General features: G+C 43.4%; 1 long non-coding RNA gene across 2 annotated transcripts in view; it reads left to right on the top strand.

Moving 5' to 3' along the window:
• Positions 1 to 17,962, top strand: part of LOC140120691 (uncharacterized) — a 36,483-nt gene extending 18,521 nt beyond the window's left edge. The window contains exons 1-3 of one of the 2 annotated variants that reach the window (XR_011853949.1): positions 7,952 to 8,158; positions 10,894 to 10,967; positions 17,793 to 17,962. This is a non-coding gene — a long non-coding RNA (uncharacterized lncRNA). Of the gene's footprint in view, positions 1 to 7,951; positions 8,159 to 10,893; positions 10,968 to 17,792 lie in introns of those variants that run through there. The other variant, XR_011853950.1, reaches the window with a different exon arrangement.
• The last annotated feature ends 860 nt before the right edge of the window (positions 17,963 to 18,822 follow it).

Genomic DNA, 18,822 nt, shown 5'->3' with positions numbered 1-18,822 from the left:
CTAATCAACCTACCAGTATGTTTTTTGGAGTGTGGGAGGAAACCGGAGGACCCCCACGCAAACACAGAGAGAACGTACAAATTCTTTGCAGATGTTGACCCTGGGACTTGAACCCAGGTCCCCAGCGCTGCGTGGCTGTAATGCTAACAACTCAACCATTGTACTGCCTTGTAAATTGGGCTTTCCTTAAAAGTCAGACGGATCAAGAGGGGTATGAGAGACGGCTCGGGGCGGCCTAAAAGTTATAATATATGATGAAAGGATGGGCTCACCTCCGGGACTGCGTACATCTCAATAGCTTCCGAGTATGGGCTCTGCGAGGCTCCTTAGGATATAGTGTTGTAGCATAGGGTTGCCCCAGAGTCAGTAGTCAGGTGAAAACTGGTCACAGTGGGGTGGATCGATGATCCAAAAGGAGTTCACAGAGAACGAAAGGTGGAGGGTGAGAAGATAAGCGTTATGTCCGTATGGGTTAGGGTTTTAAATGACACTGTAGTCACAAAAAAAGTCCCTATTACACCCTAGTTTAGGACGCAAATCTAGTATACCCTGATAGCCTAGCCTCGGGACTATGGTCCTATTTAACCATAGGCCCGACTGGAACCTGACCCTGCAATAACTGGCCCTGTTATAGACCTAATTGGCAGGTGGAGTCAGGTTCTGGTCTTAATATTAACACAGAGGTGCCGAAAATAGGTTTTTGGCTCCTATGTTGTGGGATGCAAGTCCTGAGGGGAGTATGAAAACCCGAATCCCGACAAGGCTTGTTTCGCCCTATGGGGCTCGTCAGGGGATCATTGGGTTCATCCAGCAGATTGTCCTATTAACAGATGGGGAGTCTGCTTTAGTTATAGACCTAAATTGCATATGCAGTGTAAATGGTTTGCATAAAGAGAAATTTTGTCCTACCTTGTCCCTTGTGGGGGCAACTTCACAGGTAAGGCGGCGTAGCCAGGCAAGATGGGCTTAGGGAGTCTGGTGTCGGCTCCTGGTCTAAGCCTTTGGGTCCAGTGGGATCTCCTGGAATGAATCTGGGTGCCGAGGTTTTAAATGAGCGCGCCGTAATACACGGCGGTGTACCCGGCGCGTGCGCCCGCGCCGCCCATGGAGGCAGCCTCCTGATCAAACCCTCTGATTGGCTGGCGCCCATGGACGTCGTTGTTGGGGGCGGGGCCTGGCACTCCTCCTTATTACGGCGCGCTCATTTAAAACCTCGGCACATATGGCCATAAGGTGAATTGCTTTTCATGCTCTTCTCTACATTGTGTTACAAGCATCTGTACACAATCTTTCTTATATATTGCATTGTTATCTTACCCCACATTGTGTTTGTGTTGCTGTGGATGATATTCTCCTTCACTATGTATTCATGTGTGTAGATGATCTTCCCCCTACACTCTGCTATGAACAGCTGGATATACTCCTGTAGATAATCTTCCCCTTATTGTGCTGTGCTTCTGTGGATCCTAAACTGTGCAGTGTGCTACTTTAGGTGATCTTCCCCCATATTGTGCTGAGTCCTGTGGGGATGTTCCTCTCCACTGTGCTCTGATGTGCTGCAGATGACCTTCCCCCTACAGTCTGCCATAAACAGCTGGAGACGACCTTTCCCCTGTACTGTCATGTGATCTTCTATGGATGGCTTTCCTCACATTGAACAGTGCCCTGCTGTGAATTATCTTCCCCAACATTGTGCTGTACTATGCTGTGAATGATCTACCCTCACACTGTCGCTTGTGCTGCTGCTGATATTCCTCCACACTGTGCTGTGCTATGCTGTAAATGATCTTCCCTCATTTTGTACTCTTTGCTGCTGCTGATATTCCTCCACATTGTGCTGTGATTGATCTTTCCTCATATTATGCTTTTTGCTGATGATTTTTCTGTGCTCTCCTGTTAATGATGTACCCCAATATCTTGTTGCATGTTGATGTAAGTTATCTTCCCCCATTCTGTGATGTGTACTACTGTGGACAACTTGCCCTCATATTGTGCTGTGTGCTTGTCAGAATTTGCAAAAAGCTCTGAATGGGAAATGATTCAGGATTTTGTGCTTGTAACCAGACCAAGAGCTGCTCTTTCCTTGGGAAAGCTGGGTGTGAGCTTGAGCTTGTTCTGTCTGCAGCTGCGGTTTGAGTGATGGACGGCTTAACCAATCAGTGTCCATTACTGCCTTATATTCTGCCCAGTTCCTTCAGGGGGTGTTGGTTATTCAGTCTGATCTCTGCTATTTTGTGCTATTTCTATCTTTGTTTGCTATCTTGTGTATGTGACTTCTGCTTTGCCAACCACTCTGTTGCTATATCATTCTATACCGTTGCTGCCATCTTGGTTTTGACCTGGTTTTTTCCAACTTTGCTTGTCTGTCTGTATCTGTTGGTTGTCCCTCAGTGTCGAGTATCTCCAAGTATTGCCCTGTTTTCCCTGTCTCTGACTTGTGTTGGTTTTCTATGTAACAGTATGAACACTGTTACCTGTCTGCTTCACCATCCGGCAGCTGACAGACAAAGTAAGTCTTCACCTTGTAGGGTCACTCAGGGACCGTCAGTTAGGTTCCTGATAGTGGGTTGGCCCTTGTCAGGGCGGCTTATCTGCTGCAGGCAGGTCCTTAGCCCGCAGGGACGTCGCAGGGTGAGTTAACCACCACTTACCCAATCTGACAGCTAGCGCCTAGCCTGGGTGTGGTTGCACTTTTGCTGGACAGGTACAGTGCTAATGTAGATGATCTCCCCTCATATTGTGCTGTGGATGACCTTCCCCCACCCTGTGCTCTGACTAATTTCAGGCATTTTTGATTCTATGAAATTCTTTCAATGGCCAAAAACCAATTTTATACTACATTATAAAAATGGCCTGTCATCCACTATTGAGGTATGTCACAAAATTATCCACATTTGTGTGTTTAGTATTTTACTTATTGTTTTGCTGCACAACAAAACCTCAATCAGTCATTGGCCCTGAACCCCCTTCTTTTTAATAATTGTTTTTAACAATTCTGTAGACTTCTACATCCGATACGATGTTGCACATATCTAGAAACATCACAGTCTCAACCCTGGCATTATCTTCACTGGCACAAACTTCTTTTCTTTGTCTATTTTCCTTGCTAGATTGTTTCCAAGCCAAGGTAAGAACGTTTTCCCCATGGCAACTTCGCAGAAGCACCTGCTCTCCATTGCAGATCACTGCCTCATTCCCAGCAGAGGAATCTCTGAACTTATTTGAGTGGCAATTATAGTGCATTGTTACTATTGCAATTTGCAGATTATACAAGTTTGTGAGAACGTCTGTTTTGTAGCAAGAATATGGCTCGTAATAGCTCCCTCGCATTAATACAGTCCCATATGTAGTTCTCCTGCTATACAGCAACCTTCTACACGCGCCAGACCTAAATTATCCTGCCACCACCTAAATTATCCCCGTCATAAGAAATGGATGTAAGAATAAAAAGAATACAAAATGAGAATATAATCACATATGTAACAAAATGACTCCGCACTGCAAAACTGCAACAATTTACAGTATGAGACAAGTAGAAAGCACACATTGGTTTACACATAAACAGACCTAATAATAATATTAATTTATATAGTGTTATCATATTCCACAGCGTTATACAGACCTATCCAATTTCTGGTGTCCCAGAGATGAGGTGCATCAGGATTGGGATTGACACACGCTCCAGGGGCATTACTACAGGGGTAGCAGCCATAGAAGCTGCTATGGGGTCTGCAGTGTCAGGGGGCCCCAGCATCTGACCAGACACACTAAAGAATGGAGGATGTGTACAATTTTATACAATTTTATGCTGCACATGTCGGGGGAGGTGGTGGGGACAGCAAAATGACAGTGGAATCTTTTAGCTCTCCTTCCTGCCGTCTACTATGTACACTCTGTATTTGTGTGTGTATCTATGTTCTATGAATGTATGTGTGTCTATATGTGATGTCTATATACTATGTGGCTTATTTACTAAGGGTCCCGCGGATCGCACTTTTGTCAGCTTTTAGAAATTTTCGGGATTTGTGCCACTGGGACAGGTATTGTGTCGCACGCAATCGGATTTTGGAGCAATGAATTTCATGCGACAGAAATGGGGGGGGGGCGTTGGATGATCCGACTGATTCGGACTAAGATTTCACTTTAAAATTGTCGCAAAACAATGCACTTACATGCACCAGGAAGAAGAAGGAGAACTCCTGTGGACCTGAGCGGAGAAGAAAAACATGCAGGGAATCGGCGCACGATCTGAGTGATTCATGGCAGATGGGCATTATTATTGCACAACCCACAGTCGGGATGGCGACAGGACCGGGTAAGCGCCCCTATATGTGTGTATTTGATGTGTAAACACTATGGGTCGTGTATAAGAAGTATATGTATAGGATGTGTGTATAAGATGTGTATACACTCTACGTATATTTCCCTTTGTATAAATGTGTGCACATGTGTAATATTCTATAAATGTATGTATATGTATAAGTATTGTCAGGATCTGAGGTTTCTGGGTGGTTGATAATGACACAGACTCCAAGGTTATCAGTCCAAATAATGAGTTTTATTCACTCCAATAACGGTGTTCAAATGTAGCACATAAGCAAAACATAAAATAAACACCTGCCCATCTGGGCACTAACTAAACAGAAATTGGTTACCTAACCAAAAATGTAGACACCCGTTCACACAGTCAAGACTTTCTGGCTTTCTAGCCAAGCTCTGCCATTGTCTGCTCTAACATCAGTCTTCTTATGCTTCCCTAATGAGGACAATCCTGGGTGACCGGGGTTCCCCCAAGTGTGTCCACAAGGTGTGGACTGGATGGTATGGGAATGGCAATTCCCACTACCAGGCTATGTGCCATTCCCTAAAAATACAGCTCATGCATAAAAGCACTTAAGCAATGATGCTCAGTATACATAGCTGTTTGCTGAGAAACAAACAATCTGGACTTTCTCTTCTCACCCATCTCAGCAATCTGGGTGATATGTACATCCCTTCCAGTATCTTATTAGCCATTGGCTTACAGTTTATAAAGGTATGTGAATATATAAGGGGCAGCAAGGTGGCTCAGTGGTTATCAATACAACCTTGCAGCGCTGGGGATATGGGTTCAAGTCCCAGGGTCAACATCTGCAAAGAGTTTGTATGTTCTCTCCGTGTTTGCTTGGGTTTCCCCCAGGTCCTCTGGTTTCCCCCCACACTCCAAAACATACTGGTAGGTTTATTATATTGTGAGCCCCATTGGGGACAGGGACCAATTTGGCAAACTCTGTGTAGAGCTGTATATGCTATATAAATAAAGGAATTATTATTAATTATATGAGTGTATAAAAGTGTGAGATTTTTTATATATTTTAAGATTTTTATTCAGAAGACTGCTATGGAGCCCATCCCCACTTTGTTACACTCCTGATATGCTCCCTAAGTGATTTAATCTGTATTGGCATCCACAGGATACAAATACAATTATCTTAATAAGATACTAACCGCCTCAGGTCGGGTATTAATTGTTATCTGCTCTTTTATGTAAAATCTCACCCGTTTACCTATAAAAGAAACCTCCTCCAAAGTCAATGAGCAGAGAAGAGTCATATTTTCTGTATTTACATCCTTCTTAAAAACCAACACACTTTAGGCTAGCCATAACTAAGGTGGATTTTACTGAAAATGAGTTGGTTTTAAGGATGTAAGGACATGAACACATTTAATACATTTAGCACCAGAATCTTTATAGCTGCTGCATGGTGATTTTCTTCTTCTATGGACTATTTGCCTCTTGGAGCCAGGAGATATGTGTAACATTACACTCGTGCATTAGAAAAGCAGGCTTCATATTCATAGGCAAGATTCATATTTTGCCTGAGATGAGTCATGTTTAGAGGCTGCATAGGGAGTGTCAATTCATTCACTCCTATCTTAGGTTCTATAGTACCTAGAACCATTCTTTAGAACGTTATGTTGTGGTTCATAGATACAGACAGTTAAAAACATAGTTGGAAATGCAAAAAAAGTAAAGAGTCTTATCTTTAATATTATAATGTGGTTTCTAGGTGTTATAAAAACAAAGATAGAGGCGTCCCCCTAAAGCTCCCCCTGCAGCCTCTGCACTTGACCCATCTCAAATAAAACATGACTCTTTTCTGCTTGTAGGTCTTTTACTTAAAAGAGGAAGTTCTAGTAAGGACATTTCATCCCATACCTGAAGAGTGTGGCAGTTTAATGAGGTCAAATCTGATGACAGGCGATAGATTCTTTGTTTAGGCACACAGTGAGAGGGGGGAAGTGTTCCTGCACAGTGTAACAGCCTGTAAATCTAAAGCAGGGAGGGGCTCTAGTAACAACGCCAATCTGGATCCTTAGAATAATGTTATTTAGAAGATCTTCAATCAACACAATTGGCCCTGATGTGTATCTGAGAGGCTTTTAGATGGTGTGCAGGGAATGATATAGGTAATGACAGTCCTTATACAGCGCTCTGGAATAGGTTGGCGAGGTAAAGAAACATAGAGATTTCTGAGATTTTTGCTGTACCATAACTTATGTCTTAAAGGACATCTACCACCCAGCACACTGTCATACTGGTGTGTATCCCCTCTGGCAGGATCTGCTCTTCTTTTAGCTTCTTATTCCCAGTTTTATTTCCAAAAAAGGGTTTTAAAATTATGCAAATGAGCATGAGGGGCTCCAGGCAGCATAGGCGTTAAAGCCTTTTATTCATAATAATAATTCTTTATATAGTGCACACAGATTACGCTGCGCTGCCCAGAACTTGCCAAATCAGTCCCTGTCGCCAATGAGGCTCACAATCTAAACAACCTACCAGTATGTTTTGGAGTGTTGGAGGAAACCGGAGGACCCGGAGGAAACCCAAACAAACACGGAGAGAACATACCAACTCTTTGCAAACGTTGACTCTGGGACTTGAACCCAGGACCCCAGCGCTGCAAGACTGTAATGCTTACCACTCAGCACCGTTCTTAACAACAAGGGAATAATAAGCTAAAAGAATAGCAGATCCTGGCAGAGGGGGCACGCACCTGGTGGTAGATGTGCTTTAAGATGTCCTTATGTAAAGGAAAGTTACTTTACTGAAGAAGATGCATGCCTCTGGGTGGGAGGGTTTCTTTTTGTGTATTTTACCACAATACAGTTGTACAATTACAATCCATGGGAGCAGATTTGAGGTTGTTTTGTATGTTTTCATGCACATCTGCCCTTCTCATATTCATGTGACCTACATGGAGCGCTGCCAGGATCTGTATATACTATATGGGGGCGTCAGGAACAAGACGAGTAATTAGAGGATCCCAAAGAGAGTTCGGAGTCTGGAAAGGGCATGCGTCCTCACTCCTTACTAGAGTTTCTATCTGTCAAAAAAAAAAAAAAAAAATCTGAAATCTTGTCAAATTAATTATAGGGGCAAACCGGGGCCTCATGGCGAACAATAACAAAGTATTTGCACTGGGTCTAGCACCTGCACATTATAATCAGCTCAGACACATTATAATGTTATATTCATGGGTGGTGTAAATACAATAAAAAGCTTCATACAGAGATGACGCGTCATGAAAAGCTTCCTAAGTATTTCATATTGTGGAGTGGCGGCCAGAGAGCGTGCGTCCTGTACAATAGCGATCCGATTATTCCTGCTATTATTACTGATGGAGTCAGAATAGGCAACAATAGTGCCACCTGCAGGCCGCCCCGCTCATCACCCATTATAGATCTCAGACTGGATTTTACGTGTTGTGTAGATACATGCATTGCTTATGTTTGTGCTGTTATATTATTTGTAATAATTCTATTATTATGTAAGTAAAGATAGTCTGAAATGCCCATATTCCATCAATAATATTTTTGACAAATGGAAAGTACTGTTATGAAGTGACACATAGGGGCTCATTTATTAAGGGTCCGCTGACCGCACTATCGTCAGAATATCTGACGATTTCCGATGTGCTCCGACGGATTTGGACTAAGCACGGGATTTAACATTCAAATTTGTGTAGCAAGCCATGCACCGGGGAGAAGAAGGTGAACTCCGGCGGACCTGAGCGGGGAAGCGACACATGCAGGATATAAGGCACAGGATCTACGTGGATCGCGGCATAGTGCAGAATCATCAGGGAAGGCAGCTCGGGGATCGCGACTCGGACAGGTAAGTAAATGTGCCCTTGAGCCTTTTATATTGGATCAAGATCCATAGTAAACCTATATGTGCTGTAAGGTCTCCATGTTTAACATATCCCCCAATTGTACTGAAATGAACAAGACAGTCCAGATTTTTGGGTCTATTCTGACGTTTTAGTTGGCGGCAGGTACTGTTTGTGTTGGCCTTTAACTCTCTGAATCGGCCTGGCCCAACACAGTACTAGAGAATCCCTGTGTGGGTCAAGCACCTTCCTCCTGAGCGGATGTGTCCGCTGCTACACTCCCCAGCGCTCTAGCGGTCATAGCACCGCACATCTATCCACCTGTCTCTTTCTCAATATACCATGCAATCCGTGCCTGATGAAGGTCTCTGCATAGACCGAAACGTTGCATTTTTGAATTGGATTGCCATTCTAAACCTCCACTTGTAATAAAAATGTATCATGTTCAAATGAAAACGAACAAGGAGTGCCAAGTATTCTTTTTGAGAAAATTGTCGATGGTTTAGTAGCCTACTCGAGCACCCGAAAAACTACTCTCCTAGAGTGACGTGTATTATCTCTACACATGGGTCCAGGCACTAACCCAGGTCTGGACCCCAGAGGTGCAGCAGAAGACAACCCTATTAGGAGGTTTCTAGAGTCTGTTTTGTTGAAATTGATGGAGGGTTTGCCCCCAGCATAATTTACCTGGTGGCCCAAGTAACCCCAGTCCGACACTGTCTGCATCCATCAGACACGAATGAGTTAAGTATAATGATGATGCAGGGAGTCACTGCCTCTGTCCAGGAGAAGTGTGGCAGACGCTAGCAGTTTAATGTGATGACATCCTCTTGCCAGCAGGCTGCAGCGGATCAAGGAGAGGTAAGTATCTATTTTTACACAGTAAAAGGAAAAAATGGTGGTGTAACAGAAAATGGGGCATTATAAACATGGGGGTGTTATAAAAGGGGGTCCAACAGCAAAGGGGGAATAAATCAGGGGGCTACAGAAATGTGGACATTATAACAATAAGGATAGTGAAAAGAGGGCTATCCAAAGTGTGTGGAATGAAATTTTTACAATTGGGGACCACTAAGGGGCAAATCATATAGTGTTAGTCAGGATATAGTGAAAAGGGGGTTGTACACTGTGGGCACATAAGGGGGTGGCATTTGGGGTAGGAGCAGGGATGCCAAATCCTTTACTCCTCTTTCACCATCCCAAAGCTATTAATGAAGGGAGGTATGTACAGAGATAGACATGGAGCACACCAATGTCTTCTTCTATACATAGCATGTCCTTCCTACTGCTCCATGCACAGTGAATCTGTGATACTATATGTCACTGGCACAAACCCCTGAGAGCCCAGTTATCACAGATATATTCCCAGACTGGGCTCACACTGATAGGCAAGAATAACATGATATATTTAGGCTGCAGAAATCCTAGCCATGTCCGTTAGATAGTTGGTGTTGGATGGGAGATACTTTTTTGATCACCGAGGATCCAATATAATCTGGAACACTATGGGAGATGTGCAAAAATCCCCTTCCTCTTGTGCTCTTGATCAAAAGGATCCCACCACTCAGTGATCAAACCCTAGTGATGAAAGATGTATGGCCACCTATACATCTGACCATAAGGAGGTGTCATACACCCAATATGTTTTGAAGACTTATAGAAGAAAATGAATCGTAGCTTGAACCTGGGGCACTTTGGGAGACTTCCTCAAAACCTCTTCCTATTGTTTCCTTGATCATTGGTCAAACCTATATTAATAAAAGATATGTGACCACCTGTACCGGGTACCCAAACTACAACACGAAGAAGGGCAAATTTGGACTATCGTAGTAGCATCTTGAAATGATCCTCCTGTACAGGAATAAACATGGGGCCAGGAGAATCTCTAAAGATAATCCACACCTTTCCACATGTTCTACCTCTTCCTGCAGTCCCAAGCAATCAAGAATGTATTGCTTTAAAATAGCGCTGAGAACAGCATTTCTGGAGTTGCCTGGGACTGCAGGATGATTCTCTGTGCTATGCTGATGGCCTGGGTGCCCAAAAAGATGGCTTTGAGTGCCACCTCTTGCACCAGTGCCACAGGTTCGCCACCACTGACCTATACCTACTATACTTGACTAATGGAGGTGTCTTATACACAATCCAGCTTTAGTAGAGTGAGGGGATCCCACATAAATATTTAGTAATAGACAGAAGGTAATAGAGGGCAGCATTGTCCATAATTAGCGATCATCCAAGGTTTGCTACACTGAAGCTTCGCCAAATTTTTCCAAAGACTCAGATTAGGACTGAATCTATCCCATCTAAATCAATGTTGCTCCTGTTGTGCTGAAATTACTATATAACCCCCTCTAGTCTTTTCAAACACATTTTTAATAAAAATTTATAAATTTTTTGTACAAAAAAAAATTTAGATTCGCTTTGGTGAAAAATGGTGGATCCGTACCGCATCTATGAACCAAGGAATACATTGGCTCCACTCTATCCATAAGACAATACCTGTTAATTCATGGCATGGCCACCACTGGGTTTGGCTTGGAAGAGAAAGTGCATAAGGAACAAAAGATAAAATTTAAACATTTATAATATTGTACTAATGAGCGGAGATCTCTCCATTTACAGCCATGGCAATGCCGCACTTTATTTCTCTAGTTTTTCACTTTCATTTATTTAGTATTTTCCAGCTCAGATCAGAATAAAGCTGTCGACTAGTTTCTATGCCCTTTACTCTCTCTAGGGGACTACAAACTTCATCTGGACCTGGCTTGACTTGAGAGTTTTCTGTTCTGGGTTGTTGTGAAGAAACATATGGTGAGCAATGATTCATCCTTATCTCTGATTCACTGGGAAGAAAATAGGAAACTTACATCTTAGATCAAGAGAAGCGAGCATTAAAATATAGCAAATGTCATGTTTTACCAATCCTACAGAGAAATACAGCTTCCTAATAGCGCTGGAAATATCAGTCCTTGTCTGGGGGGAGAATTGCTGCTCGGATCTCTGCAGTATAAATGCTCATAATATACCAATGGGAAGGAATCCAAAAGGAAAGAGCCTGAAATGTCCCCAACCTCACAATTAAAGCATTATTGGGGACCTGCAAGTTCTCATTATTCATATTTGATTTTATAATCATACAAGACTGCGATGTGATGGGGAATGATGATGGTTAGTAGACTCTACCATTCAGGCAAATTCCTTTATACGTGATGAATTTATCTCCAAGACTTCCAACTTCCAGGACTCCGAAAGAGTCAAATAAGATGAGATCCCCCTCCTATGTCCCCTCCCACACATTGTATAATCCCCCTCCTATGTCTCCTCCCACACATTGTATAATCTCCTTCCCTATGTCCCCTCCCACATACTATATAATCTCCCCTTCCTATGTCTCCCCCCACACATTGTATAATCCCCCTCCTATGTCTCCTCCCACACATCGTATAATCCCCCTTCTATATCCCCTCCTACACATTGTGTAATTCCCCTCATATGTCTCCTCCCACACATTGTATAATCCCCCTTCTATATCCCCTCCCACACATTGTATAATCCCCCTCCTATGTCTCCTTCCACACATCATATAATCCCCCTCCTATGTCTCCTCCCATACATTGCATAATCCCCCTCCTATGTCTCCTCCCACACATTGTATAATCCCCCTCCTATGTCCCCTCCCACACATCGTATAATCCCCCTTCTATATCCCCTCCCCCTCCTATGTCTCCTCCCACACATCATATAATCCCCATCCTATGTCTCCTGCCAAACATTTTATAATCCCCCTCCTATGTCTCCTCCCACACATTGTATAATCCCCATCCTATGTCCCCTCCCACACATCGTATAATCCCCCTTCTATATCCCCTCCCACACATTGTATAATCCCCCTCCTATGTCCCCTCCCACACATTGTATAATCCCCCTCCTATGTCTCCTCCCACATACTATATAATCTCCCCTTCCTATGTCTCCTCCCACACGTCCTATAATCTCCCTCCCTATGTCCCCTCCCACATACTAAATGTCCCTCCCACACATAGTAGAACCCCCCTTCCTATGTCACCTCCCACAAATTGTATAATACCCCTCCTATGTCCCCTCCCAGATATTGTACAACCCCCTTCCTAAACCCCCCCCCACATTAGACAATCCCCCCTCCTATGTCTCCTTCCACATATTGTATAATCCCCCTTTCTATATCCCCCACACATTGTACAATCTCCCCTCCTATGTCCCCTCCTATACATTGTATATTCCCCCCTCCTATGTCCCCTCCCTCACATTGTATACCCCATCCTTCCTCAATCCCCTCCTTAATATTGTATAACCCCCCCTTTTCTGTAGCCTCATCCTCAGAATATTCTTTTTTCTGTTGGTTCCTCTTCAAAATTACCCATTTTCTGGAGCTCCTCCATATAATTTGCAATAGAGAAATATTTGATCCGACACTATGGGAACTTGTGATAAGATACAACAAGATAAGATACATCTGTAGTCCACATGTTTAAAACTTGTACATAGCCACGACAGAGAGAAATGTTGCCTACCTGTATCAGCAGTGAGACTTATTAATGGTTTAGTCTATGACTGGAGCTTAATGCCGAATCGGCCACATGTCTCTATTATGCTCACAAGTTCCTTGAGTGCTGGAGAAAATGGGGGTCATTTACTAAGGGCCCGATTCACGTTTTCCCGATGTGTTTCCCAAATATTTCCGATTTGCGCCGATTTTCCCTGAATTGCCCCGGGTTTTTGGCGCACGCGATCGGATTGTGGCGCATCGGCGCTGGCATGCACGCGACGGAAATCGGGGGGCGTGGTCGAACGAAAACCCGACGGATTCTGAAAAACCGCCGCATTTAAAAAATAAAAATGGTCGCACGCGCCATACTTACATGCACCCGGAAGAGACTACTTCCATGCCAAGGTTTAATGTGCATGGAACAGATGACATGATACAGATCAGTCTGGACCACAGAGCTAACTCTCTCTATTGCATGTTCTGTAATACATGACCCATATGGGCTTGGACCATAGAGCAGCAGAAGAGGAGAGCAGGAACCCTAGACCTGTATGAGGTGGGGAGGTAACTTTCATTATTTGCTGGCCACATTGAAGCATAAAACCGATGGATGTACATAATCTATGGAGTCTGACTATATAAACTCAAACTATGAAGGGCTGATTATAAATTATATGCAGCCCTTCATAGTTTTATTCTACACCGCCCCCTCTCATGGATTAATTATATAATATAACAAATCCATAAGGGGGAAGGGGAGCTATATATATATACTAAAACGGTATAACATATTAGTTGAATATCCCGGTGGAAAAAAATATTTTTTTTGGAAAATCACAAACAATGAAAGCGTTGACATTGCACTTACTAATCAGAAACATTTCACTAACGTTCTGCTCACTGAAAATACAACATAGATATGGGCAATTTCTGACACCGTGCACCCGTAACATTTCCAGGCTGCGCTCCAGAAAGGCTAAACACAACAAAAAAGGGCACATTACACAAAAGTCACAAATTACCAGCACTTGAGTTCCAGGGAACATCCAAAGTTACTTTTTCCACAAAAATTCCAGGAAAATATTATGTATCAGCCAATGTTCCAAAATTAACTTCATATTTGTGCCGACTCACAACACATGAGATTACTCAGCAGATGGAACTTCCTATTTTGTCCTGTTTTTGGACTAAATCATTGAAGGTCAGGTGATGATTTTTCAGAGATCTCATTATCAATAAGGGTATGTTAGATTACTGCTATGATATTGTAAGAGACCCTTATAGATAATCGGATCTGTTACGCTCCATTGGTGTCCGTCATGGAATGGATCAGCCACTGGTTCTGTTTAACTGATCTTTTGATGGAACAGAAATGTGTCATTTCTGATGGAAATGGGAAAAAAAACTCATCTTACCTGTGAGCACAAATAAATATCAATAAAGTCCAACAGAGGGGTTATTTTATCATGGTATAAACATGGAGCGAAGATTGGATGATATTCTATCAATTCAACAAGATCAAAGAAGATCTTACTGGACTTAAGAATATATTTAGAACACTAATGTGCTAAATCCTATCCACTGCATCCCATTAAATTTCCCAGCTGAATTTTCACAGCTGCAAGTAAGACACAGAGGGACAGATTTACTTACCCGGTCCATTCGCGATCCAGCGGCGCGTTCTCTGCGGTGGATTCGGGTCCGGCCGGGATTCATTAAGGTAGTTCCTCCGACGTCCACCAGGTGGCGCTGCTGCGCTGAAGAGCATCGGAACGCACTCAAGTTCACCAGCCTATTCCTAGTGAAGGTAAGTGCCAGCTCCGCGACACTTTTCTTTTTTTAAATGCGGCGGTTTTTCCGAATCCGTTGGGTTTTCTTTAGGCCACGCCCCCGATTTCCGTCGCGTGCATGCTAGCGCCGATGCGCCACAATCCGATCGCGTGCGCCAAAATCCCGGGGAAATTCAGGGGAAATCGGCGCAAATCGGAAATATTCGGGTAACACGTTGGGAAGCCGCGAATCGGGCCCTTAGTAAATGACCCCCAGAGGGTGCGAGAAACACAGACTGTGTAAATGTAATGATGGAGATGGGTTTGGCTCGTGGTCACATGTCCCGACTCAAGCTTACCTTTAGCCAAGGTCAGGGACAAAGCATTTTGTGCTCTAGGTAGACAAGCAAAATTGCGCCCTACCTTCCTCCTGTAAAATTGTAGCAAAAAAGGGCTGATCCTGATGAGAAAAATGAAATTCTGTGCAATTAAAAAACCATAAAAATGAAATCTCAGAGGCCAACTGCTATGGGATAATCTATAATAAGTAACAGCAGTGCATATAGTGCAAATATAAAAATATGTCCCTACAGCAAAAATACTACACAGTTATATATATGCCTGAATTACCACAAATTTAAATATATACCAGCAATGAAAGTAGCAACACAGACATACCAATGACTAAGCCACACATATAAATATATACCAGCAATAAATATACTCCACATCTGGGCTGCACTCGGGCACAGACATCACCTGCTCCAGTATATCTGTAATCCCAGCACATTTCCCTAGTATATATGTGGTCCCAGTGCATTAGATGGATAGTCCCAGTACATGCCCACTGTAGATAGGTAGTCCCAGTACATGCCCTGTAAATAGATAAGCCAGTACATGCCCACTGTAGATAGGTAGTCCCAGTACATGCCCCCTGTAGATAGGAAGTCCAGTGCATGCCCCCTGTAGATAGGTAGTCCAGTGCATTCCCCATGTAGATAGGTAGTCCAGTTCATGCCCCATGTAGATAGGTAGTCCAGTGCATGCCCCCTGTAGTTAGGTAGTCCAGTGCAGGCCCCATGTAGTTAGGTATTCCCACTACATGCCCCCTGTAGATAGGTAGTCCAGTATATTCCAGCTGTAGATGGCTAGTCCCAGTACATGCCCCCTGTAGATAGGTAGTCCCAGTACATGCCCCCTGTAGTTAGGTAGTCCCAGTACATGCCCCCTGTAGATAGGTAGTCCCAGTACATGCCCCCTCTAGATAGGTAGTCTAGTGCATGCCCCATGTAGTTAGGTAGTCCAGTGCATGCCCCATGTAGTTAGGTAGTCTAGTGCATGCCCCATGTAGTTAGGTAGTCCAGTGCATGCCCCCTCTGGATAGCTAGTCCCAGAGTATGCCAGCTGTAGATGGCTAGTCCCAGTACATGCCCAATCCCCCAGAAGATAGGTAGTCCCAGTACCTGTCCCACATAGCTAGGTGCTCCAGCAACCCCTCATTATATATAGAGCATTAGGGGAGCAAAAAAATAAAATTAACCCTCAACTACCTGCGCTCCTGGCAGACTCTGCAGTACAATATCCTTATAAAGGTGCACTTCCTCCATTCTTTAGTGTGGCAGGTTGTGTGGCCTGGCCCCCTAACACTGCGGGCCCCATAGCAGCTGCTTTGGTTGCTACTGCAGTAGTTATGGCCCTGATGGTCATACGGGGTGTAGGCTATCTTGGCATCAGCATACCAAAAGAAAATTTCTCTTGCATTTATAATAATCTTTTTAAAAAGGTTGTCCAGGATAAGAAAATAGTTAATATGTGACTGGGGGTGTATTAAAACAATAAACATCTTATACTTACCTCTCTCCTGTCCTCCCTGCGTTCCCGTTCTCCTGCGGCAAGGGCTGTTACTGCCAGCTTCTGTTTGTGTACAGAGGGCAGCAGTGGAGCGGCCTTGACGCTGCATACACCATTGCAGTCTGAGGACAGTTTCCCACGTGCCGTTTTGTTGCGTTTTTAAAATGTGTTTCCAATGTAATGCGTTTTGGCCAAATCCTTTCCAATAAAATGTGTTTTGGCCAAACCCACTCCTGCTTGCGTTTTGGATGCGTTTAAAAGAGCAACGAAAACGGCACACGGGAAACCGCCCTGAATCTCCTGCTGTAGCAGCCCACGCACTGTTGACATGACATCACCCTACACAGCCATCCATATATGAACTTTTTAAATAGAGTAGTTCTGATCTTGAGTGGAATTGCACCATAGCCTGCACCTATAGGATGTGCACAGGTGCGGCGCAGCAACACCTAAGCAACACCAAGGGCGTAGAGGGTGGTCGTAAATCACAACAAAATCATGGCTTGTAGGACTGTTTTCCGGAATACAAACCATGATAAATCCCCGCTTTGTATAATTTGTGCAGTATATTCTAGAACAAACTGCCTACAGATAGGACATTGGGGCTCATTTACTAGGGGTCCGAACGCCGCACTTTCGTCAGGTTTCCCGAATATTGCCGATTTGCGCGGAATTGCCCCAGGATTTTAGCGCACACAATCGGATTGTGGCGCATCGGCGCCAGCTTTCATGCAACAGAAATTGGGGGGGGGGGGTGTCGGACAACTTGACGGATTTGGAAAAAACGCTGAATTTAAAAAGCGATTTGTGTCGCAAGATGAAGCACTTACATGCACCGGAACGAAGAAGGTGAACTCCGGTGGACCTCGGCGCAGGAGCGACACCTGCTGGATATCGGGCGCACGATCTTAGTGAATCCTGGCAGACCCGAATCAGTGTCAGACAATGCATCGCGGGAACGCAACTGGACCGGGTATGTACAATGTACACGCTCCTCCTGCTCTATAACATGCTGCAATATATAATGCAGGGCAATATTTAAATGCATAAGTTACACTAATACATGTTCTATAAAAAACATAAGGAAAAATTTTGCAGGGCTGGGAAGGATCCTGTTATCATATGTTACACATCTATTAGGTACAAATGTACGCATTTCCAGAGTTTGAGAAAAGGCGACTATTTGGCAGCATGTGGAGCTGCTGGATTTTTTTCGGCTAATGATTGTTGTGTGAATTGAGCTGTAAGATGCTGTAGTCATTGACCATCGCTGATTGCTTCTCCTGACAGGTGCTAATGTAAAGAGGGCAGGACACAGCTGCCTGAGCAGGGCTCCCATTATCCTTCCTGGGTATTGATTCGCCCTGTGGGATGGATCCTTTCTGGCTGTGTTAATTTTCTAAGCAGATTTGCATCATTCTGCGCTGAGATCGATAGCCAGAGGTGCTCCGGCTAAATGGAACTATATTATCATGTTTTTTGTTGTTGCAGGAAAATCTGCAGAGATCTAATGTACAAACCCCTTCATGTGATTATAGCGAATGACAAAGGGAAGGTCATATGACCGAGTGCACACAGGGCCGAAGCGTGCGCCGCAGACAATGTGCAAGCGGAGATAGTCTGCAGGAATTCCTGATGTGAAAAGAAGCCGATACACACCTGCAGACTATTATATAATGTGTCCGGCCTGATGCTGAGAAGATTTCTATCCGAGTTATTAATATGGTCAAAATATTATCTATCTATCTATCTATCTATCTCATATCTATCTATCTCATATCTCATATCTATCTATCTCATATCTATCTATCTATCTATCTATCTCATATCTGTCTATCTATCTATCTATCTATCTATCTCATATCTATCTATCTATCTATCTATCTATCTATCTATCTATCTATCTCATATCTGTCTATCTATCTATCTATCTATCTATCTATCTATCTCATATCTATCTATCTATCTCATATCTATATATCTCATATCTATCTATCTATCTATCTATCTATCTCATATCTATCTATCTATCTCATATCTATCTCATATCTATCTCATATCTATCTATCTATCTATCTATCTATCTATCTATCTATCTATCTATCTATCTATCTATCTATCTATCTATCTAAAATATCAAAAATAGAGGCAGCACTCCCAAATAAAGTGAAAAAATGGAAGGGTTTATTCACAAACCGGCGACGTTTCGGTGTTTATCACCTTTCTCAAGCTTGAGAAAGGTGATAAACACCGAAACGTCGCCGGTTTGTGAATAAACCCTTCCATTTTTTCACTTTATTTGGGAGTGCTGCCTCTATTTTGGATATTTTGTACATGCGAGTCTCCTACCAGGACTGGTGAGTCTTTGCACCCCCCCCTTCTCAGGGGTTTTTTATGTGACACTGTGCTGCTGTGGACTTTCTCTTTTTATCTATCTATCTATCTATCTATCTATCTATCTATCTATCTATCTATCTATCTATCTCATATCCATATCTCATGTACTTAGAATTGCAAATAA

This window comes from Engystomops pustulosus, chromosome 3 (genome assembly GCF_040894005.1).
Source record: "Engystomops pustulosus chromosome 3, aEngPut4.maternal, whole genome shotgun sequence".
Lineage (NCBI taxonomy): Eukaryota > Metazoa > Chordata > Amphibia > Anura > Leptodactylidae > Engystomops > Engystomops pustulosus.
Note: the sequence above shows the minus strand (reverse complement) of the source record. Positions and strands in the feature narration are given on the sequence as shown.